A 23897-nucleotide genomic window follows, 5' to 3' on the forward strand; every position below is an offset into this window, starting at 1 on the left:
AAAAAGGTAAACCTGCGTGGTAATTGGATAGAAAACACATGGACATACAGTCATGTGCCACATGACGTTTCAGTCAATAATGAACCGCAGATATAACAGTGGTCCCAAAAGATATAATGGGCCAGGAGTGGTGGCTCACACCTGTGATCCCAGCACTTTGGGAGGCCAAAGCGGGCAGCTCACTTGAGGTCAGGAGTTCAAGACCAGCCTGGCCAACATGGTGAAACCCTGTCTCTACTAAAAATACAAATATTAGCTGATCATAGTGGCAGGTGCCTGTAATCTCTGCTACTTTGGAGTCTGAGGCAGGAGAATAGCTTGAACCCGGGAGATGGAGGTTGCAGTGAGCTGAGATTGCACCATTGCCCTCCAGCCTAGGCGACAGAGCGAGACTCTGTATCAAAACAACAACAATAAAAATTAAAAAAAAAAAAAAAGCAAAAAGATATAATGGAGCTCAAATAATCCTGTCATCTAGTGATACAGTTGTCATAACATAGTAGTGAAACGTATTAATGTTATTTTTTTTTGACACAGAGTCTTGCCCTGTCGCCCAGGCTGGAGTGCAATGTCACAATCTCAGCTCACTGTAAACTCCACCTCCCAGATTCGTGATTCTCCTGTCTCAGTCTCCCAAGTAGCTGGGATTACAGATGCCTGCCAACATGCGAAGCTATTTTTTGTATTTTTAGGAGAGATGAGATTTCATGTTGGCCAGTCCAGTCTCGAACTCCTTACCTTGTGATCCGCCCACCTCAGCCTCCCAAAGTGCTGGGATTACAGGTGTGAGCCACTGCACCCAGCCAACCTATTAACTTTTTTATGTTTAGATATGTTTAGATACATAAATACCTAACATTGTGTTACAGTTGCCTACGGTATTCAAAATAGTAACATGCCATACAGGTTTGTAGCTTGGAGCAATAGGTTATACCATATAGCCTAGGTGTGTGGTAGGCTACACTACCTAGGTTTGTGTAAGTACACTCTATGATGTTGGCACAACAATGAAATCACCTAACGATACATTTCTGAGAACATATTCTTGTTGTTAAGTGATGAATGACTGTATATGACATTCTGGAAAAGGCAAAACTATGGAAACTAAAAAGATCAGTGGTTACCAGGGGTTGAGGAGTGGGGATGATGAACAGGTGGAGCACAGAGGGTTTTTGGGGCAGTGAAACTATTCTGTAGGATACAATAATGGTAGATACTTGTGTTTAAAAATCTGCCCTAACCCATAGAATGTACAACACCAAGAGTGAACCCCAGCGTAAACTATGGATTTCATGTATGAATAATTTGTTAATTAGGTTAATTGATTGTGACAAACGTACCAGCTGGTGGGGGATATTGATAAAGGAAGTGGCTATACAAGTGTGGGAAGAGGAAGTCTGTGGGAAATTGAGTACTTTCCGCTTAATTTTGCTGTCAATCTAAAACTGTTCTACACAATAAAGTTGATGTTTAAGAAAGCCAAGTGAGGTGCTAACACCTTTCTGTAGAGTTCATTCCACTGTAGTGTTACACAGATTTGGGCTGGAATCTGAGCCAAGCCCTGTAACCTGGGGGAAGTTACTTACCCCTCTAATCTTAGTTTCTCTAACTTTACAGAGATTGTAATGCCTTCCTCAGAGTGTTTTGAGAGCTACATGCAAAACTGTATGTAAAGAATCTAATCCAGCACTTGGATATATAGCATGGTAAATATATACAGGCCTCCTCATTCCTCCCTATGACTGTGATTCTTATCTATTCTGATGGCTACTATTTTCAAAGTCAGGCCAGGGCAAGAAAGCTGTCTTGGGTGAAAGTGTCTTCTACTAGAAAAGAATCTGTGCATGAGGGGCCTGTGTGTCCTCATTTGCTCATGTGTGTCCCCAGAGGTGCTGGCTACAGAAGGCCAGACATGCACTGGAGCCCCGGATCAGTGTCAAGCCCCTCACTCTGCTTTCTCCCGTGAAAAGGTCAGGATGATGGAAGGCTGTCATATTTAGATGATGGCTCGCAGGGAAGCCTTGGTGGGTTAGTCACCTATGATATGACATCATATTGCCACTCAATATAGTAACAGCTGTTGGTTGCTTTGGGGGGCAGAGGTGGGGTTAGCTTTAGTTGACCAACCATGCCTTGAGGATAAATTGGATGGGATCAGATGGGAAGATGTGACAAGAAGAGAAATCCTCCTCTATATAGGATGCTCTGCCATTTCCTAAGGATTTTCAGCACCTCGCCCCAAAATGTGAGTCTTGACTTTTTCTCTGGCTTTGGGGCTAAGTGGGAAAAATGTTACAGGAGAAAGGTGTTTGGTCAGGAAGCCTCCAGCTGGGGGAGTACCCATTGTGGCCCTGCTGGGTGGGTGACACCCGGAAGAGGGGTGGGAAAGTGAGCAGTTCGGTGCATATGGCACTCAGTGAAGTGATCTGAGGGATAGGGATCAAAAAGTCCAGGAGTTAGAGTGCTGCAGAAGCTCTAGGTTGGATTAAGGTTTTTACTGACCCCTCTTCAGGTTACATAACACCTGCGGGATGACCTGTGGCATCCCAGTGAGGCAGTGATGTGGTCTCGGTCTCATCCTGGATGAAACCGTGATTTGGGGATACCATTAGTCAGTGCTGTAGTCGATGTAAGGCATTGATTATTCATAATAGGAAGCAATTGGAGTTGGTTAACACCTTCCTTCTAGTGTGTTCTCCTTCTTGACTTTCCTACCTCTTCTGGGGCCCTTGTGTTTTGGGAATAGAATGCTTTGTATCAGCAGTGTAACATGGATAGGTTAACTGGATATAGGCTGGGTATGGGGAGAGCTGGTTCTTCCTGTGCTTAAACGGAGTAAGTCCAGAGTGAGGGAGTAAAGATGTTAGAGAGGAAAAGCCCTGGAATGAGGGTCAAGAGATCTTGTTTGGCAGCTAGTTCTGCCAAGTAAAAGCTGTGTGACCTTGGGCAAGTCACTGTTTCTCTTTGGATTTTGGTTATTCCTCTCATCTGTAAAAACGTGTGCACTTGGGGTTCTTCCAGCCCCACTGGTCCTCTTCCATCCTTTAAATGTGGATCTGTGGTTCTGTTGTTGGCAGCCCAGAAAGGGCACAAGTTTGAGTGTCTGGCTCTGCCATTTGTTGTGCGACCGTGGACAAAGACACCCCTTCTCTGAAACTCAATTTTCCCATTTATAAAATATGGATTTTTGTGAGACATCAGTGAGGTAAGGAAGCTGAGAGCCTTTTCGGAGGCACGATGTGGATGTAAAGCAACACCCTGAGTTTGGACAGGGCAGGTGGAGTAAGGCAGGCTGAGGGGTGATGTTTGGGGTTACTGGCAGGTTGAACTGTGACCAGGGGCATAGATGGGGTGGAGGTCATGGTCAGCCAGGCCATAGAATCCCCTAGCCCTGTCCTACTCAGTTCCTGTTCCTTCCCCAGCAGCCGAGGGAGGGAAAATAGTTGAGAGGTTATAAATGACGCTGAAAACAGCTCACAGAAGTGGCTGCAAACTGTCTGAGGGGGTCATGCCGCCGGAGCAAAGCGTGTGCTGGGAAGCCATCCAGGGTTTGAGGACCCCTGAAAATTGAGCAACCTCCTGGTTCCTATTGGTGCCCAAGAGGATGCACCTTCTGCACTGCCTGGCATCACTTCCCGGGAAAGTGAAAACTCCTCGTACGGCGACTAATGGATCACGACTGAACAGTGACCAGAGTGACTTGTCTTGAACCGTCTCTGAGGGAAAGTCACAGATTCCCTAGAGAAAGTTTCCAAATTCCTGTTTATTCTTCACATAAACAGATTAACCTAGGGGTAGCGATTTTACTTAACTCTTCCTTTCATGTTGCAGGGAAAGTGAAATCGGCCACTTCTTTGAAGCTGTTCTTTGAGCCATAAATATAATTTCTCTTCCCACCCACAGAAAGGGGTTTTCTTTTTCTTTCTTTCCTTCTTTTCGATTTCTTTCTTTCTTTTTTTTTTTTTTTTGAAGCCCCAGGCTCTGATACGTTCGGAGGTTGGCAGGAGGTGCAGCTGCCGTAGGAGCAGCATGTTGTCCCCCTGCTGACTCATCTGACATTAACATAATTATGTTTCAGGAGTCAAAGTGATTTTCAAACTATGAGTAATGCAGGGTGTTAGAGAGAGTGTTTACACGGCAGTGGGCATTTCAGCACACTCAAGTAACCAGCTGCTGCTAACAGCTGCAATGAGTGAAGGAATAAGAAAATGCTCTCAGGAAAAACAACCCTTCTGTCTCGTGTCTGTTTCTGTGCAAAGGATTCAGATGTCATGAAAGGCAGGTGAACTTAGAGTTCCCTAAGAACCAATTCAGATCTAGCATTGTTATCTGAATGCCTTGATGTCTGATCTTTTTATGGGGAAAAAAATGTCTTTATAGCTTATTTTCCATTTACCCAACTCTAGGGAAAGGTGGATTTAAAGACTTTAGCAAATTATTTATTTTTTATGATGTTACCAGTATTAATAATTATAATAATATTCTAAGGCTGTGCTGCTGCTTCTAAAACAGGAACAAGGACAAAACCCATTTCCCCCAGTTTTAAAGACAGGGGCAGAAGCCCATGGAGAGGGGGACTGGGGAATGTCTTCTTAAAGCTCCTTTGTCTCATTATTATGGGAAAAGTTCTGAGAGACATGGAGTGCAGTGTGCCAAGTATTTAGACCTCAGGAGCGAAAAGCTGGGCTCCAGTCCTGTTCCAGAACTGAATATTGGAATGGGAATGTCTCAATTTCCTCATCTCATAGTGAGAATATTAATAACACTTTCTCTGCCTACATCAGAAAAAGAGCCTTGAACTTTTGTAGGGTAGGGACAGGGTCTGCCCACTACTGTAGCCCCAGTGTCTAACTTAGAGCTGTCACATAGAAGGTGCTCAGTAAGTATTTGCAGAATTAACGAATGAGATAAAAGCTATAAATGCCAGAGCTCTGCTCTTGTGGTTTGCTATTGCATCTAGCAAGGTGTCATTCTCATGGAGAGTGGTCAATAATTTTTTTAATGTGTTAAGAAAAAAATTGTGAACTAATTATACATTCACTTATACATAAGTTATTCATAAACAAATTGGTTATTATTTTGGGGCTACCAAGCTGAATTACACACAAAAGTATTTCTGTTTACTTAAGAATGTCTTTGATGACCAACACAATTTTATTAAGCCTTGTCCCTTGAGTATACATCCTTTGCATGCTCCACATTTGCGCCCTCATGGAAAAAGAAGGAGCCCCGGAGAAAGAGCACACCAAAAACATCGACCTACCCTGAACTAAGAGGCTCAGGTGTGCTTTTGTGGACTACTTGTATTGAGTGATCCCTTCATCCTGGACCCATTAATAATTATTGTTAGGCTTACTTCAAGCAGTAAATCTAAGCCAGTCCATTCACGGCAAATCAATCCAAAATGGCCGTTAAGGAGAGTCAGGATCTGTGGTCCCATCCCAAATATTTGAAGATGATGCCAGAAAGCAAATTTAGTGTGTCCTCCTGGTGACTGTCATTTGGTATTTCTGTCCTAGGCCAGTTCTCCAATGGGGTAAATGCAGGGTCAGGCATTTCTAATGTCTAAACCTCCACCGCTGTCTTTCTCTCAAAGTTGCATGTCCAATACAGTCGTAATTTCACCTCCCCAACTCCGTCGTTACTGTAGTTCATTAATGTTTGTTGGACCGGCATCCTAATTTGGGTGTGGACGACTATTCCTTAAGGCATCTCAAGTAAAAAGGCTCCTTACTTCTGATCCTGGTTTATTTATTTTAAAAATACTTGTAAACAATTTAATACTAATTTAATAGTGTTTTTAAGTTAGTAGCAGGTTGCTGAAGGATCCAAATGTTTAACATATATTCTAAAATAAACATTGGCTGTTTAGAGCCGTTACAGAATAAACTTATTTGAATTTTTCCCCTAGTACCCTTTTCTTTATTTCTTCTACTCTTTCTTCTTTCCCTCTTTTCCCATCTCTCCCTCCATATTCTTCCTCCCTGCCTTCTTTTCTTTTTATTGTCTTGTGTTTCATTTGTTTGTTTGTTGCTTTTGCTAAATGTCTTTCTAAAAAGTATGTCTGGAAGGAGATAAGAGAAACTAATTAAAGAGCCTAGGACGAGGTAGAGAGACTTTTCATCGTATACACTTTCTGACTTTGAATTTTTAATCATGGCAATACTTTTTGCCCAATAAAAAAGTTAACCAGAACAGAGTTGTACATCCTTCTTGTTTTCATTTTTCCACTTTTCTAATGCGAGCCTATTTCCTTCTTACTAGGATGAAAGACAGGAATGGCTTCCAAAGGGAAACGGGGAAAAGAGAAGGGAGATGGTAGACAGAAGCTCAATGCCTGTGTGTCCACAGTGGAGATGCAGGGGAAAGAGCTAGTGTAACAGAACCAATACTTTTTTTTGGCTTTTTTTTCTTTTCATTTGAAATGTAAACATCTTCCCACTTCATTCTTTCCACCTCATAAGAATTCTTCTTCTTCTACAACATAATTTTTAATGATTGTACAAGAGTCCCAAGTTAATGTAATATTTTTGTACTGTAGTTTACCTTACTAATACTCTATGTTAAATATTTGGGTAATATCTGATTCATCAATATTGTAAATAGTACTGTAATAAACATTATTGTAGCTAAATCTACGTTCATGGCAATTCTTATTTACTTTAAATATATTTCCTCAAAAAGAATCAACATATTTCTCAAAAATAAATAAACTAAATAATATATGAATCATACAGTCTTTGATATATGTAGCTCTTGATGTAATTTTAATTTCTATAAACACAAAGAAATTTTTTCCATGTTTGTTAACTAGTTTATTTTCTGTTTATGAATCTTCTGTTCAGAGCCTTTGCCTGTACATCTGTTGGAATCTTAATATCTGCAGTGATTTAAAATGTTTTATACATATATAAGATATATCAACAAAGACCTCCCTATTTTTTTTTTGAATAATAATAATTCCCTGGCTTGACATTTACATTTGAATGGAAGTTATATTTATATATTTTTGGCACAGAGAGATTTTAAGATTTAAAGTAATCGAATCTGTCAATTTTTTTTTCTGGAGAATGACTTTTTCTCATATAGAACTTTAAAAACTATTTCATATTTTCTTCTAATAGAAAACAGCCTTTTAAAGATAAAATTTCCATATTTTATGTAATTACAGGGAAATGCACAAATCTTAAATAGATCATTCAGTGAGTTTTGACAAATGACAGATGCATATGCTTTTCAAGATATAGAACTTAAAGGGTATGACTTTTTCAGGTGATGGTTGCACATATCTATGAGGATACGAAAAAACAATGAATTGTACCCTTTAAGTAAGTGTGTTATGTAGATCATATCTACAGACCTTTTTAAAAAATAAAAATTACCATCATCCTGGAAAGCTTCCTCGTGTTCTCTCCCAGCCTGTCCTCACTCCCATACTACCTATATAGGCAACCACAAATTTTAGTTTTTTCATCATTAGTTTGGTCTGTTTTTGACCTTTATGTGGAATGGAGTCACACAGCATGAACTCTTTTGCATAAGGTTTCTTTGACAGCGTAATGTTCTTGAAATTCATCTGTGTTGGTAAGCTTCAGGAATTTGTGTCTTTTTGTTACTAAAAGTAAGCTTTCATTATAGTATGTCTATATGACAGTTTGTTTATTCATTCCTCTATTGATAGACACCAGGCTGTCCCCAGTTTGGTCCCATTATGAATAATGAAACTGTGAACATTCTTGTAAAAGTCCTTTTATAGACATATGCTTTCATTTTTCTTAAATACCTATGGATGGAATTTCTGGCCATAGGATAGATGTATACTTCATTTTATAAGAAACCACCAGCCTTTTCTCCAAAGGAGTTATACCATTTTACACTCCCACAAGCAATGCATGAGAATTCAGTTGCTCCAAAGTTTTGTCAACATTTGGTGTTGTCAGACATTTTTATTTTAGCCATTCTGTTAGGTGTGCAGTAGTAGCTTATTGTAATTTAAATTTGCATTCCCTTGATAAAGTTATTGAACACTTTTTCATGTGCTTCTGATTTTTCTTTATTTTATTTTAATGTGTATGTATTTTACATCTAACTATGTCTATCCATCAAAAGTTATTTTGATTATGATTTGAGGTAAATCTCTAGATTAATTTTTTTCTAAATAATCAGTTAACCCAGAACAATGTATTGAATAATACTTTTATTGTTATTATATATTTTTTTTTGAGATGGGAATCTCACTCTGTTGCCCAGGTTGGAGTGCAGTGGTGCAATCTCGACTTACTGCAACCTCTGCCTCCCAGGTTCAAGCAATTCTCCTGCTTCAGCCTCCTGAGTAGCTGGGATTACAGGCTCCCACCACCATGCCTGGCTAGTTTTTGTATTTTTCAGTGGAGATGAGGTTTCACCATTTTGGCCATTTTCATCTGGTCTTGAACTCCTGACCTCAGTTGATTCCCCTGCCTTGACCTCCCAAAGTGCTGGGATTACAGGTGTGCGCCACCGCACCTGGCCAATACTTTTATTCTCTGCTAATTTGTGATGCTTTATTTACCATAGAGTTCTCATATGTACTGTGATCTCAGAATATCTCTTCTATGTCTTGATATGTACATTTTTACACTTGTTCTTTTGTCAGTTCCATACTCTTATTTATATTTGCTTTTAAAAATGATTTAAGAGCTGGCAAGGCCCCTGTCTCATCATTCCTTTTCATGTTCAACATTTTCTTTGCTGCTGGGCATGGTGGTTCATGTCTGTAATCCCAGCACTTTGGGAGGCTGAGGCAGGCTGATCACCTGAGGTTGGGAGTTGGAGACCAGCTTGGCCAAGATGGAGAAACCCCCATCTCTACTAAAAATATAAAATTAGCTGGGTGTAGTTGTGCATGCTTGTAATCCCAGCTACTCAGGAGGCTGAGGCAGAAGAATGGCTTGAACCCCGGAGGCGGAGGTTGCAGTGAGCCGAGATTGCACCATTGCACTACAGCCTGGGCAACAAGAGTGAAATTCAGTCTCAAAAAACAAACAAACAAAAAAAACCCCACATTTTATTTGCTGTTCATGCTTAATTATTCTTTTGGTTGAACGTTAGAATGATTTTGTGAAATTCTGAAAAGAACACTATTGAGATTTTTATTGAAATTATATTGACCATTCAAATTAATTTGCAAAGCACTGATGTCGTTGCCATAAAGCTCAGTATTCAAAGCTTCTACATTTTCCAACAGCATTGTATAATTTTTTTATATGGGTCCTTCACATTCTCATTATAGCTTTTCCAAGGCAGTCCACAGAAGTTTCCAATGTCATCATTGTTGATTTTTGCTATTGTCATTTTATCTTTTCTAAAAGTTATATTTTCTAATTGGATAATAGTTCTATATAGAAAAGCAATGTAGCAAATTTCTATATACAAATTTTTATACAGAAAATTTGTATATACAAAAGGTACTGGCTTTTGTGTCTTTTTTATATTTAGCAGTTTTCTTGGGCTCTCATATTGATTCTAATAATTCTTAGTTGAATTGTTCTTTTGAATTTCTGGGAATGTAATTATATCATATACAAATAATTACAAATCTATTTTCTCCCTTCCAGTGTTTGTGCATCTTATTTTTATAAGTGCCCTATTTCATCGGTTAGAACTTTCAGGTCAAAATTTAGTAAAACTGGCAACAAACTATATCTTTGTTTTGATCCTGATTTTAATAATATTGCATTAGTATTTCATCCTTAAAGATGACTTTATTTGAAATAAACACTTTTTGTTATGTTAATAAAAGTTCTTAAATTTGTAATTATTTTTTAATAGGAACCAGCTGTTGAATTCTAATGTATTTCCTGCATTAATTGAGAATCTTATTTGGATTTTCTTTTTTAGCCTGTGGATGTCATATGTTACACTGTTGGATTTTAAAGATATTAAAACATAAAATTTTTTATTTTAGATTAAACGCTCCTTGGGTTATTTTCATACTGTTACCTGAATTTGGATTTTCTTTTCTACGTTCACAATTTAGATAGGTTTATTATCTTCTTTTTTTGAGCTGTCTTTTTCAGGGTTTTACATCAGGGTTATCTCTGCTAAGTAAATTAGATAAATTTTCCATATTTGTCAATGTTTGAAATTACTGAAACATAGTGATTACGTATTCCTTAGGAATTGAAAGATTTTTTTTTCCTATAAAGTTTTCTTTTTTTTTTTTTTCCTATAAAGTTTTCTAGGCCTAGACACATTTTTTTCCTGGAGGGAAATCTTTCCTTTTTTTCTTTTTTAAGTTCTTCAGCCATGATTGGCATATGTGGGTTTTATACTTCTAATTTTGATAATGTATATATTTTCAGACTATTCGTTTCATCTAGGTTTTCAGATTTAGAATTTATAATTTTGCAAAGTATTGTCTTGTATTTAAAATATCTCCTTATCTGGTGCAGAACCTCCCCTTTTTATTTTCTAATTTTATTATCCATAGGGTTTTTTTTCTTCTTTAGTTTCTCTAATATTTGTCTACTTTATTACTTTTTTAAAAAAGTGCTCTCAAATTAATTCTGTAAGTTTTCCTGTGTCCTAATTCAGTTAGTTTTGGTTTTGCCTTTAGTCTTTTCTTTCTACTGATTTCTTAGGGATTTTGTTGTCATTGCTGTTTTTATAAACTCTTGAGTTGAAAGCTTTTATTTTTCCTTTCCTTGAAAATAAAAACAAATAAGATTGTAACTTTAACTTTTAGTACAACTTTGACAATATTTCACACCTGTTGATATATTGTGCTCTTATTTTAATTATCTTCTAACTGCTGTGTTCTTATACTTTAATTTTTGTTTTGTTTAATCTTTGTTCTGTCCTTATGCTTTATTTTTTGTTTTAATTTCTATTATTAATAGCTAGTTATACTGCACTGTGATCAAATAATCAAGCTTATATAATTTTTGTTTCTTGAAATATTTCCCATTTTGGTATATTCATCGCAAATACTTCCTCCTGTTCTATAATATCTTTTCATTTTGTTTATATTGTCTTTTTTAACACATAGTTTTTTTGTCTTAATGTGATCCAATATATCCCTCTTATTTTATTGTTTGTATGTTTGTATCTTATATAAAAAATTTCTGTACTTGATGATAATGAGTGTATCTTCCTATATGTTGTTTTTTCTCAAGGTTGCAAAGTTTTGCTTTTCACATCTGTGTCTTTAATCTTTATGGCTGATGTGAGTGAGAATCTAATTTCACTTACTCCCATATGGATAACCAGTTATCCGAGTTCCACAATTTCCTCCCATTGCTTTGTGAGGCTATTTCAGTCACGTACAGAGCTTCCTCGTGTACATAGGATATTTATGGGCTTTTGTTCGGTTCCATTAGTCTATTTCTATTCCCTATGCCAATACTACCACAATCTTTTCAGTAAGTCTAAATATCTAACAAGACAAGTCCTGCTAGCCTCTCTTCTTTTTCTTCCAAATTTTATTGGCTTTTCCTGGCCCATTCACATGAAATTTAGAATTAGCTTCTTAAGAATTGTGCCCATTTTGAGGATTTTTAATATGAAAATTTCATCAAATCTATAAACAAATATGGAGATGGCTAACATTTTTATGGGAATCTTGCGTGATACCACTGCACCAGAGGTGCCACCAAGATGGCTAACATGTTTATATTACTGAGTACTCTAATCAATAAACATAGTAATTTTCTCCATTTATTTAGATCTTCTTGTATTTTATTCAATAATACTATTGTAGTTTTCTTCTTAGAGGTCTTTCATACCTTTTAACAAATTTATCTCTAGATGCCATATAATTTCTGTTACTATTATAAATGGGATTTTTCCAATATATTTTCTAATTAGTTATTACTATTAAGAATGCTATTGATTTTTGCATGTTTTTTTTGTATTTAGCAACCGTTGCTGGATAGTTTTTAGTTCTAAGAGTACGTAAATGTTCTTGAGTTCTTTATGTAGACAATCACATTTTCAGCAAACAAGAACAGTTTCTAATCTTTCTCTTTTTCCATTCTTTTATATTACATCAGTTAAGAACTTCAGTATAATGCTGAATAGAGGCTTAGAACTTACATCCTTCTGTAATTTCTGACTTTAATGAAAATGTCTCTAAAATAGTACCAGTTAACATGATATTTGCTTGTAGAGTTTTGATGTATAGCCTTTGTCAGGTAAAGAAAATTGCCTTCTATACCTAGTTTACTAAGATTTTTAAAACCATGAATGAATGCTATATTCTGTCCATACCTTTTCTTCATTTATTGAGACACTAAAAAGATAAAAAATAAAGGAAAAAGGCCTTCCTTTTTAATTTAATAAGTTTTTGAATCTTGAATTATTCTTTCATTCTAGAGATGAAATTCCACTTGGTCATGATATTTTCTTTAAGGTTTTGTATCTACATGAAAAATGAGATTAAGTTATAATTTTCCTTATTTGGATTGTCCCTGTCTGGCTTTAATATCTCAAAAAATAAGTTAGGAAATTCTCTTCCTTTTTCCCATCCTCTGAAAGAATTTTTGTCTTTTAAAGCAGGGCTTATCTATTTTTTAAAAATCTGGTAAATATTTGGGCCTGGTGTCTTCGGAGATGGAAGAACTTTTGATTAATAATTTAATGTCTTTAGTAGCTAAGGCTTTGTGCTGGTTTTATCTGAATAAATTACCAAATTTTAATTTCTTTCTTGAAAATTATTTATTTCTTCTAAGTTTCCATATTTATTCAGATGGAGTTAATAGTATTCTTTTATGTATTTTAAAATCTCCACTGTATCTATTTCTATCCCTTTTTATTCCCACTTTCTGTTTGTGTTTTTCTTTTTTATTGATTGGTTGTGCTCAGGGTTTATCTTTTTCTGTAAGTTGTTTTAAAAAACTAACTTTGTGTTTTATTCACCTTCCCTGAATATAATTTCTTTCATTCTTCTCTTATATTATTTTCCTATTTCTAGTTTGGATTTCTCTGTTGTTCTTGCCTAGTTTTTTAAGTTGAACACTTACTTATTGTGCTGTTTTTAATTTGTTTTTTCATTTTGCTTTTACTAGTTTTTTTCTTAAGTAGAACTTTACGTGTCCTTTTGACTACAGCAAGGACCTCAGCACTTTTTAATTACATGTGGACCCTGTTCCCCATCTTATTTTTATTCCAGAGTTAAAGTTTTTAAAGATAAAAGTTATTTTTAAAAAATATTGTTTTTTTTTTTGTTGTTGTTTGTTCTGTTTTGTTTTGTTTTGTTTTGTTTTGAGACGGAGTCTCGCTCTGTCACCCAGGCTGGCGTGCAGTGGTGTGATCTCGGCTCACTGCAACCTCCGCCTCCCGGGTTCAAGCAATTCTCCTGCCTCAGCCTCCTGAGTAGATGGGACTACAGGCACGTGGCGTCACACCCGGCTGATAGATTTTGTATTTTTAGTAGAGACAGAGTTTCACCGTGTTGGCCAGGATGGTCTTGATCTCTTGACCTCATAATCTGCCCACCTTGGCCTCCCAAAGTACTGGGATTACAGGCGTGAGCCACCGAGCCCGGCCCAAAATAAAATATTCTTTAGTAGTTCTTTAAGTGACAGTCTGTGGTTGGTAAACTGTCTTCATCTTTGGATGCCTGAAATTCTTTATTTTTCAGGGTATAGAATTCTAGACTGATAATTGTTTTCCCTCTGCACTTTCAACTTATTACCCTTATTATCTTCTAGAATCTATTGATGTCTATGAGAAGGCTGCTATCACACTAATTTTTATTCCTTTGTCGATAAAATAATTTATCTCTTTAACCTTTTTTTAACTCACAGATAAAATGATACGTATTTATAGTGTACAATGTGATGTTTTAAAGTAAAATTATAACATGGAACGACTAAATCTACCTAATTAACATGTACATTACCTCACATTGTTATCATTTTTGTGCTGGCAACACTTAGCATTCACTCTGTTAAGCATTTTTCAAGAATGCAATATATTCTTATTAACTATAGTCACTATGTGGTACAGTAGATCTCAAACTTATTCCTTCTAACTGAAACTTTATATCCTTTGACCAACATCTCTTCAACTCACCAGCCCCACCCCCATCCTACCCCGACCACAGCCCCAGCTCTCGGTAACCACCATTCTGCTCTCTACTTCTGTAAGATCAACTTTTTTCAGTTCCCACATACGAGTGAGATCACATGGTATTTGTTTTTCTGTGCCTGGCATATGTCACGTAACATAATGTCCTCCAGATTCATCCATGTTGTGGCAAATTACAGGATTTGTTTCTTTTTTCACAGCTGAATAGTATTTCATTGTGTACGTATACCCCATTTTCTCTATTCGTTCATCTGTTAATGGCCACTTAGGTTGATTCCGTATCTTGGCTATTCTGAATAATGCTGCAATGAACATGAAGTGCAGATATCTCTTTGACATACTGTTTTCATTTCCTCTGAACCTATTACTCAGTAGTTGGATTGCTGGATCATATTGTAATTCTATTTTTAATTTTTTGAGGAACCTCCATACTGTTTTTCATAATGGCTGTTCCAATTTACATTCCCACTGACGGTGTGAAAGGGTTTACTTTTCTCCACATCCTCACCAACATTTGTTATCTTTTGTGGATAAGAGTCATTCTGACGAGTGAGGTGATCCAACCTGTTAATTTACAATTATCTCTTTATCCACGGTGTTCTGCAATTCAATTGCAATGTATCTTCACTTCTAGAAAATTCTCAGCCATTATCTCTTTAAATATTGCATCACTGTCATTTCCTCTTTTCTTTCAGAATTTTTATTACATGAGGGTTGGTATCTATGAGAAGGCTGCTTGCTGTCAGACTAATTTTTATTCCTTTGTAGATAAATTCATTTAACTCTTTAATCTTTTTTAACTCACAGATGAAATGATATGTATTTATAGTGTACAATGTGATCAATCTTCCATGTCTCTTAATACTTTCTCATCTTTGCCTGCATTCTGGGTGTATTCCTCTGCACCCTTTTCCACTTCACTAATGCCTTCTTCAACTTTATCCAGGCCAGAAATGTTCTATCTGGTGCATTTTAAATTCCAATGTTTATACTAATCATTTCTGAGGTTTTTTTTAGTTGGATCTTTTTTCTACTTTTAACCGGGAGTAGAATCCTGTCCTGACTATTCACTTTGTTGGCTGTCTTCCTTAGCATTAGATTTCTTCATGTATTTTGAAAGCTGAGTTTGCCGGCTCATTTCAGGGGAAAGTGATGTTTGTTTGGTTTGGTTTTCTGTCTTTTTCTTCCTCACTCAGTGCTCATCCCTCCTTCTTCTCCACTATTGCAGTGGTCCACTCAGCCCTCCAGCTCCCCGACCCAGAACCAGAGTCTCTGGGAGCATTTCAGGGTTACTGCTGCTCAGTGATGATAGGGACAGAGCGGACCCAGTCGTGGACTCATTCCCAACCACCAGGCTGTGTCTGTGTCCTCCCACACCCCTAGGCAAGAAACTTCTAGGAGCTAGAGCCTCAGGCAACTCTCTGGAGTTTTTTTCTTTATTTTTTTTTTTTTTTGAGACGGAGTCTTGCTGTGTCGCCCAGGCTGGAGTGCAGCAGCACAATCTTGGCTCACCACAACCTTTGCCTCCCAGATTCAAGTGATTCTCCTGCCTCAGCCTCCCAAGTAGCTGGGATTACAGGCGTGCACCACCACGCCTGGTAAATTTTTGTATTTTTAGTAGAGACAGGGTTTCACCATGTTGGCCAGACTGGTCTCGAACTCCTGACCTCAGGCAATCCACCTGCCTCAGCCTCCCAAAGTGCTGGGATTACAGGCATGAGCCACTGCTCACGGCCTTCTAGAGCCGTTTTATTTAGTCTTCCTTTCCAAGCTTGGGAAGCTCAGTTCCATGTACCTTCCCCATCATAAAACTCTAAGCACCACAAGGACCAGGGCAGTATATCTTTTTTTAATCACCATCGTATCCCCAGTGCATAAAATAGTGCCAACACATGGTAAACTGAGTCAATGAATGATGGCTAACATATCAAAAACTGAAGGACTGAACTTTTGGAGTTTAACCTGGAGCTTTGTTTACTCCCAGTCCCTCTGGGAAACAGTCAGCCTAGTACACAGCACAATTTATCTGTAGAAGAGAAGAAGTATTGGTGTAGGGATTAAAAGACCTTGGTTTCAGGGCTGGTTCTGCTCTTGCCTAGTTAAGCCACCTAATCATCCTAAATCCAGGATTCCTCTTCTATAAAATGAGCATCTCATGGAAGAATGACAATGCTGTATCCAGATGTGATGGCTGCTTCATTAGCCTGGGCTCGGAGAAAAGCAGAGCAGATCCCAGCCGATATGGAGTAGGGTGAATGAGAAATAAACTACCTTGGTTAAGAAACAGATTTGTAGGCCGGGCTCATGCCTATAATCCCAGCACTTTGGGAGGCCGAGGCAGGTGGATCACAAGGTCAGGAAAAAAAAAAAGAAAGAAACAATTGTAGAGTTCTTTGTTACTGCAGCATAATTTAAGCTATCCTGATGGACACAATTACTTACTTGTATCCTTCTCAACAGAGTGTGAACTCTATTGGGAGGAGAATGCTTTCATTTTCACTACTCTTTTATTTCAAATTTCTACTTTTTTTTTTTTTTTGAGATGGGGTCTTGCTCTGTTGCCCATGCAGTGGCACGATCTCTGCTCACTGCACTGCCTCCCAGGCTCAAGTGACCCTCCCACCTCAGCCTCCCGAGTAGCTGGCACTGCAGGTGCATACCACCACACCAGGCTAATTTTTGTATTTTTAGTGGAGACTGTTGGCCAGGCTGGTCTCAAACTCCTGAGTTCAAGTGATCCACTTGCTTTCACCACCCAAAGCACTGGGACTACAGGCGTGAGCCACCATACCTAGCCTTCACTTGCTTATGTAATATGTGATAGTCATTCTTCACTCTATCTTCACTACTAAGGACAAGCATATTAAAATCCAGTTTTAATTACCCTACATTTGCAGCACTCTAATTTTCTGAGAAAATTGTGACATTGTCTAGGATTCCCAAAACTATAGTAATACATTTTGTTTGTTTATTTATTTATTTTGAGACAGAGTCTCGCTCTGTCACCCAGGCTGGAGTGCAGTGGCACAATCTCAGCTCACTGCAACCTCCACCTCCCGGGTTCAAGTGATTCTGTCACCCCAGTCTCCTGAATAGCTGGGATTACAGGTGCCCCCCACCATGCCCAGCTAATTTTTGTATTTTTAGTAGAGACAGGGTTTCACCGTGTTGGACAGGCTGGTCTTGGACTCCTGGCCTCAAGTGATCTGCCCAGCTTGGCCTCCCAAAGTGCTGGGATGACAGGCGTGAACCACTGCGCCTGGCCATAGAATAGTATATTTTAAAGTGCTATGGTACCTTTTCCAGAGAGGGATGGGAAGACAAAATTTTTGACTTGGATGTAATTTAAAGTTTTCATGAGGACATGCAACATGATTATGTGTCTCAGTAACACAGTGCTGCCTAAGGGCTGGCACGTGCGCAGATCTGCCGGCCCCTGCAGGACTCTTGGAGTTTTTGGTCCTGTGTCTCAGTGGGGCTTCTGCTCTTATGCTCTCGGTGTACCTGACTTTAGTGGAAGTCCTAGCCACATTCCTAGTTTGCTCCCCTCTACCTGCTTGAGATGGAAAGTCCAAAAACCAAGAACTTTTTGAGTAGATATGTAAGAAGAGCTCAGCAGTACCCTGAGTGAACTGCATGAACCCCATGGCATTTCTTATGGGTGTTGTAGGAGTTTTATTTTGTTGTTGTTGACGTTGTTTTTGTCAATGGAAGAATGTTTTATGGAATTTAAAATACAAAAACTGTCTGTGGTTCCTTAGACACTTGCACTGCAATAAAATTATACTTTATCATATAGTTATTAATGGTTTGAAGAGAAATAAACAGCATAAGCAAAATATGGTCCATACTATGAAAATGCAAACCACACAATGGTGACTTTGATTTTCATAAAATGAAAATCATAAAATAATTACTGAGTACCCAAAGACATACTTAATACATACATGTGAAATATCTTACACACAGATATAATAAAAGTTTGTCAGCATTTTGATATTTGAGGTTTTCAGATACATGGCTTCTAGATAAAGGATATAATTGCATATTCTTAAGGAAATACAGTTTTATTATTTCAAGGAATAGACATCAGAACTCAGTTGATAGGATGCTATTTAGAGTCCTCTTTTAGTGAGTATAAAAAAGCAATTCATAACAAGCACATTGGTTTCTGAGTAAAATGAAGCTTCTGAAATGTGTGAAGAATGCTTGAAAACAATGTTTTGTAAGCCAGTGAAACATCTCCCTTCCCCTCATTTACAGGATTGCAAAATTTAGCAAATGAAAATATACCAGGCCCAGGTAAGCAGGAATTTCAAATAGAAACAAAGAATTTTTAGTGTACTATATCCCAAACATTGAGTGGGACGGACTTATATTTGCGGTTTATCTGGAATTCACACTTACCTGAGCACCCTATCCTTTATCTGGCAACCCTTCCCACCTCAGAAGTTAACCTTCATTGTGCACCACCTTTTGGAAAGGAACCAGGCCAGCCTCTGTAAATTCTGTATTGGTGAGCCCGTATTAATGCATTTTCTTTTGCACATTTTGAGGCTTATAGAGAGACTGAAGTTGCCAACCAATGGCTCTCAAACCCAATGCACCCTGGCAAAGCAAAGTAGGGCAGCCTTCAGAACTTCTCCAAGGGGAGGGCTGTGTGGGTTCTCCCCCACAAAGCTCTATTTTAGTCACAGTCATTAGTGCTGGAGAAAACACACACTGGTCATGAGATTCACCTTTTGCCATGTCGCAAGAAAGTCAGTAAAACAATGCCTGAAAGAAGGCTTGGGCTTCGGTCCCCTGCACTGAGCGCTCTGCAGTCCACCTTCTGAAACATGCCTGTGCGTTTTTTCCAACTGTCAAAGCTCCTGACATCTCTCCCGGCAGAGGGATTGAGCAGCACTTTAAACCAGAGACTGAGTGATTTCAGGCAAGTATTCCGGCCTTTCCATGAGACCTGTGCTTAGGAGAAAGGAGAAGAAAGGCCAACTTGACTGAACTCTTGATAGAAATACATTTGCTTACTTAATCCTCATTAGCTCCCGCTGAAGTATGACTCTCAGTTTACACACCGAGAAACAGGCTCAGAGAAGTCAAGCCCTTGCCGAGTCACAAAATCAGTAGCAGAGCTTGGATTCCAATCCAGGTCTCTTGGGTTACAAAAGGCTGAGCCCTATTTCCATGCTGCCACCCTTCGTCTCTCTAGGGAAAGGGAGAGTGCTAAAGAATGCCAGGGTTATGGAATAGTCTAGAGGAAAACATAGACTGTCACGGGGCAGGCTCATTCCTAACCAGTTTCTGAGAGAAGAATATGAGGTATAACAAAATGAAAATGGGCTTCATAGCTAGACACTTCAGTGTCTGACGCCTGCCTCCACTGCTTTTTAGCTGTGTGACTTTGTTATCTAATTTCTCTCTCTGTTTTTTGTTTTTGTTTTTGTTTTTGTTTTTTAAGCAATGGCATCTCGCTATGTTGCCCAGGCTGGTGCAGTGGCTGTTCACAGGCATGCTTATAGTGCACTACTCTCTGGAACCCCTGGGCTCAAGTGATCCTCCTGTTTCAGCCTCCTGGGTTTCGTTTCTCTTTATCAGTCAAGATGCCAGCAGGAAATTGATGGCACACACAGCACGTTTAACTGAGGAGAGTTTAGCAAAGGGACTATTAACTGAGGCTTGGGCAGGATTACAGGAACCCACAGGGGATGGTGAAGCACTGAGGAACTAGTAATCGCAGAACGCCATCACCACCCGGGTTTACGGGGCAAGAGGAGGGAATATTTTATTGGATCCTATTGAAAGCTGGCATCATGGACAAGAGCCATCTGACAGGGGCTGTGGCCCTGGAGAAACACAGCCACTGTCAGAACAATGCCCTGGAACAGAGGTCCTAACCTTGACCTCTCTCTTTCCCTAGCCAGGAGCACAGGTTATAAGTCTGTAGAGTTTAGCCCCTCAGGGCACAGAGGAGGGCAGGAAGTGGATGGAAGGGGTGGGGCATAGTAATTGGAGACTAACAACACTCCCGCTGGGCATCAGTTTCCTTTTTTTTTAAAATGGGGATCATAGTATCTACCATGTGGCATTGTTGTAAAGATTAGAAATACATGGACTGACGCATTCAACAGGTATTTTCCAAGTACCTACCATATCCTGGGCTCTCTCCCACAGATACAGTGATGACCAAAACAGACCGTATCTCTGCCCTCATGGTAGGTGAAACGCAAGAAAGCCAGACGTTACATAAGTATTTACAAGGGGGAGGAGATAAAATATCACCTCTCACACACAGGGTACTCATAGTACTTGTAAAGAGCAGCTATAATTATTTCTTAAAGTCCCCCAAAGAGACCTATGCTGCATACCACTTCTTGATTTCTTATACCAGTATGTATTTATGAACAACTTTTACCATCCGGACAGATTTTCTCCCACCGGAATACAAAGTTCTGAGCGTCCTGAAAGCAGAAAACAGCTGTTACTCCCTGTGTTACTCAGGGTTCTCCAGGGAAACAGAACCAGTAAGACGCATGTGTATAAGATATTTATTGTAAGGGACTTGGCTCATGCAATTACAGAGATTGATGGGCCACTAGATCTGTAGTCAGCAAGCTTGGGGAGAGCCAGTGGTGCAGTTCCAGTCTGAGGCTGGCAGGCTCAAGACCCAGGAGGAGCTGATGTTTCAGTTCAAGTCCAAAGGCAGGAAAAAACTGATGTCCCAGCTCAAAGGCAGTCAGGCAGGAGGAATTATCTTTTACTTAGTCTTTTTGCTGTCTTCAGGACTTCAGACAACCGGATGAGGCCTACGTACACAGGGAGGACAATCGGCTTCACTTGGTTCATCAGTGTAAATGCTAAGGTCATCCAAAACACCCTCACAGAAACACCCAGAATCTTGCTTGACCAAATATCTGGGCACCCCATGGCCCAGTCAAGCTGACACATAAAATTCATCATCATGCTATGCTGGAGTTAAAATTCTTTATAAAGTTGCCCCTCACTTCCCCCTCCTGCCTAACATGGCCTCTCTTTTTCACCTGGAGTCTCTCCAACTGCGGCTCCCAGGCCACCTGTATGGAACTCTTGTGGGAAATTTCTGGTCACTCAGATCGCAGGACCCCAGGCAGGCTTTGTGTATGAGGATACCTGGGACAGAGACTCAGGAATCTGCATGGTAAACACAGCCCTGTGGCTGCCCATTCTCCAGTCCTGTGATCACCTTATGGTGTCCCCTCTCCAACCTGTCAGGTACCAAAAGGAGAAGTGAAACCCTACAAGATAAGATGTATTCTGAGGGCCGAGGGGGTGAGGGAGCCTCTACGGGGACAGGGAGAAGTGCCTGAATAGTGAGGCCGATCCACAGGATGGTGAGAGGAAGGATTACTAACAGCCGGGGAGTGAAAGGCAAGTGGGGCTCCTGTGCGTGGCAGCTCTGGGGCTGCTGAGCCCTGGGGATGCAAAGGCGCTGCTGGGGCCTCCTGCCTGTCGACCTCTCCAGACTCAGCCTGGCTCTCTCTGCCTTGCCCCCATGGCCAGTCCTGGCGAACTTCCTTCAGTTCTTCAAACAGCTGAATCCCTTCCTGCCTCAGGACCTTGGCTGGTGCTGTTGTCTCTGCCCAGAGCCCTCTCCTTAGGATTCTCTGCTTGGCTGGCACCTTCTCCTTCAGGCTTCACCATCAGGGGAGCTCTCCGTGGAGGGGCCACCTCAAACCACCCCATCCAATGTAGGGGCTTCCCTCTGTTTCAGCACCTGTTTGCTTTCCCTGAGAATTTATGAAGATATGTGGCTTTAAACATTTATTTGTGTGTGAAGCAGGAGTAAGTTTCATAGGCCACATATTCATGTGTGCAAAACTGTAATAGATTATATTTTGTAATTCTTAAATTCTGAACCCTCCCTCTGTCACAGAAAACAGAGTCTTCTTCAGATAACCTCAGCCAAATGAAGGGTTACAGGGTCATTTCCGGTTATCGACCTAGGCAGATTTTCTCACATTCTTCCTAGAGGGGCTCTTAGTTCTAGGGGTGTGTGTGTGTGCGTGTGTGTGTGTGTAAAATGAGGGTTATTTTTGCCCTGGTGCCAAGAGAGAGGAGCACCTGCTCTATGGTTGTTGCTCTTTGTCCACAGTGGCTTTGTTGGAGTGTGGAGTCCCCTGGGCCTTTGGTCATTGGCACCCATCCTCCTGACTTCCTTCCAAATGACCTAGGATCTGTTGTGGTCTCCAGTGGCCTTGGCATTCTCCTTTTCCCAAAATTGTTGGGTCCTGTAGCCTCTCTCAACCCTCCGGGGTCCTGCCCGTGGGCAGGGGAGGTCTTGGCTCCTCTTTTTGCACTAGACTGTGAGTCTGTCCTCAGCCCATCTGCCTGGATGCCTCACTCAGCCATGCCTCTTCTACCTTCACACACAGGCTTCTGGGGGAGGTCACCTGTGGAAGGGGGCTCAGGGAACCTCCATCCTGGGGTTCCCTAATTAGTTGTGAAGTTTCTATTATCTCTTGACCCAGAGCATGACTGGGGAAGGAGGACCCACACAGGCAGCTCCCTTATTTCTCCCTCTCCCCTTTCTCCCTTTTCTCCTAAGCTGGTGAATTTTTATTTGGGGCAAGTCAGTGGGAGGGAATACTCCTCTTAGGACATGGCACTTCCTTCCTCTTTGCTGCTCAAAGTGCAGAGTTAATGATGTAGCAGTGACTCCACGGGGCATCTTCAGGACCAAGCACAGTGCCTGGCATGCAGTAAGCACTAAAGGAGTATTTGGTGAATGAATGAATGACTACATCAGTATGAGTTTGCCATCTTGAATAATATTCCTGCCCTGAATAACTTTGGAGAACGTGCCAAAGAACTTCATTTGGTGAGAGTTTCCAATCTCCACCACAAAGTAGCTGTCGCCCGTGCCTCATGAGTGGACAGCATGAGCCCTCTGGAAGCCAGACATGAATTGACGTAGGAGAAAATAAACATGTGAAGCACTGAACTGGCAACAGGCTCCAGTTACCTTTGAATTTTATGGGAAGGCAAAAAATAGCCAACAGTTATCACGTTAAGCCTTAAAAAGTGACTTTGTGTTCAGGTCAGTGCTGTAACCTTAGGAATCCCAAAGATAATTGACGGGGAGCCAATTCTCAATTTTACCTAAGTCCCTGGAGGGCCCTGGGGAAAGTACAATGAGCAGCTTCTTACTGTGAAAGTGACACTGGGCTGGGCCCTCCACAGGGCAGAGGAGCCCTCTAGGTGCAGAGAAGTTCTGGGAACTTTCTGCACTGACCAAATGAATGTTTTTACTGACTCTGACACAAGTTTTGCCTTTTTCTCTTAAAGTGGAATGGGTGAGTTAGAGGGAAGGCGGGAGAAGAAGATTACATTTTGGAGAAGAGCTTCCAAGTTAAAAACAATGGAAGCTAAAAAATAGAGGAAAGTGATGTATTTAAAAGATTGTGTTTGATAGAATCCTGCAATAATAATATCATGCTTAAATTACACATAATTGGTGTTCAATAAATGGTGGGGATGAATAATACATTAATAAATTAAGAATATTTGTACCTATGAGTTTTTATCTGCATCAGACAGACTTTTTGGAAAGCTGACCTGAGAACTAAAATATTCCTTTATGATGTTGTTTCTATGGGAAAATATGTTTTGCATTCCAAACAACTGACTTGTGAGTGGGATTTTGCAGAAGTCAGGATTGCTGCCATGGGGTTGGGTTATGTGACGCAAACCACAATCTCTAGTCTGCACCTCTTGTGACCAACCCACATGCTTAGAAGCCCACAGGCTGGACTCAGGGACGCTGCCATTGGTCAAAGGACAAAGTTTTGCTA

General features: G+C 39.9%; 1 protein-coding gene across 1 annotated transcript in view; it reads left to right on the plus strand.

Annotated features, from left to right (window-relative positions):
• Window positions 1–2120: 2120 nt before the first annotated feature.
• LOC105493551 (activating transcription factor 3) overlaps window positions 2121–23897 on the plus strand; it is a 53813-nt gene continuing 32036 nt past the window's right edge. The window contains exon 1 of the mRNA XM_011761279.3: window positions 2121–2245. The gene's annotated coding sequence lies outside the window, so the exon portion shown is untranslated. The remainder of the gene's footprint in view (window positions 2246–23897) is intronic.

Source organism: Macaca nemestrina, chromosome 1, assembly GCF_043159975.1.
Source record: "Macaca nemestrina isolate mMacNem1 chromosome 1, mMacNem.hap1, whole genome shotgun sequence".
Classification (NCBI taxonomy): domain Eukaryota; kingdom Metazoa; phylum Chordata; class Mammalia; order Primates; family Cercopithecidae; genus Macaca; species Macaca nemestrina.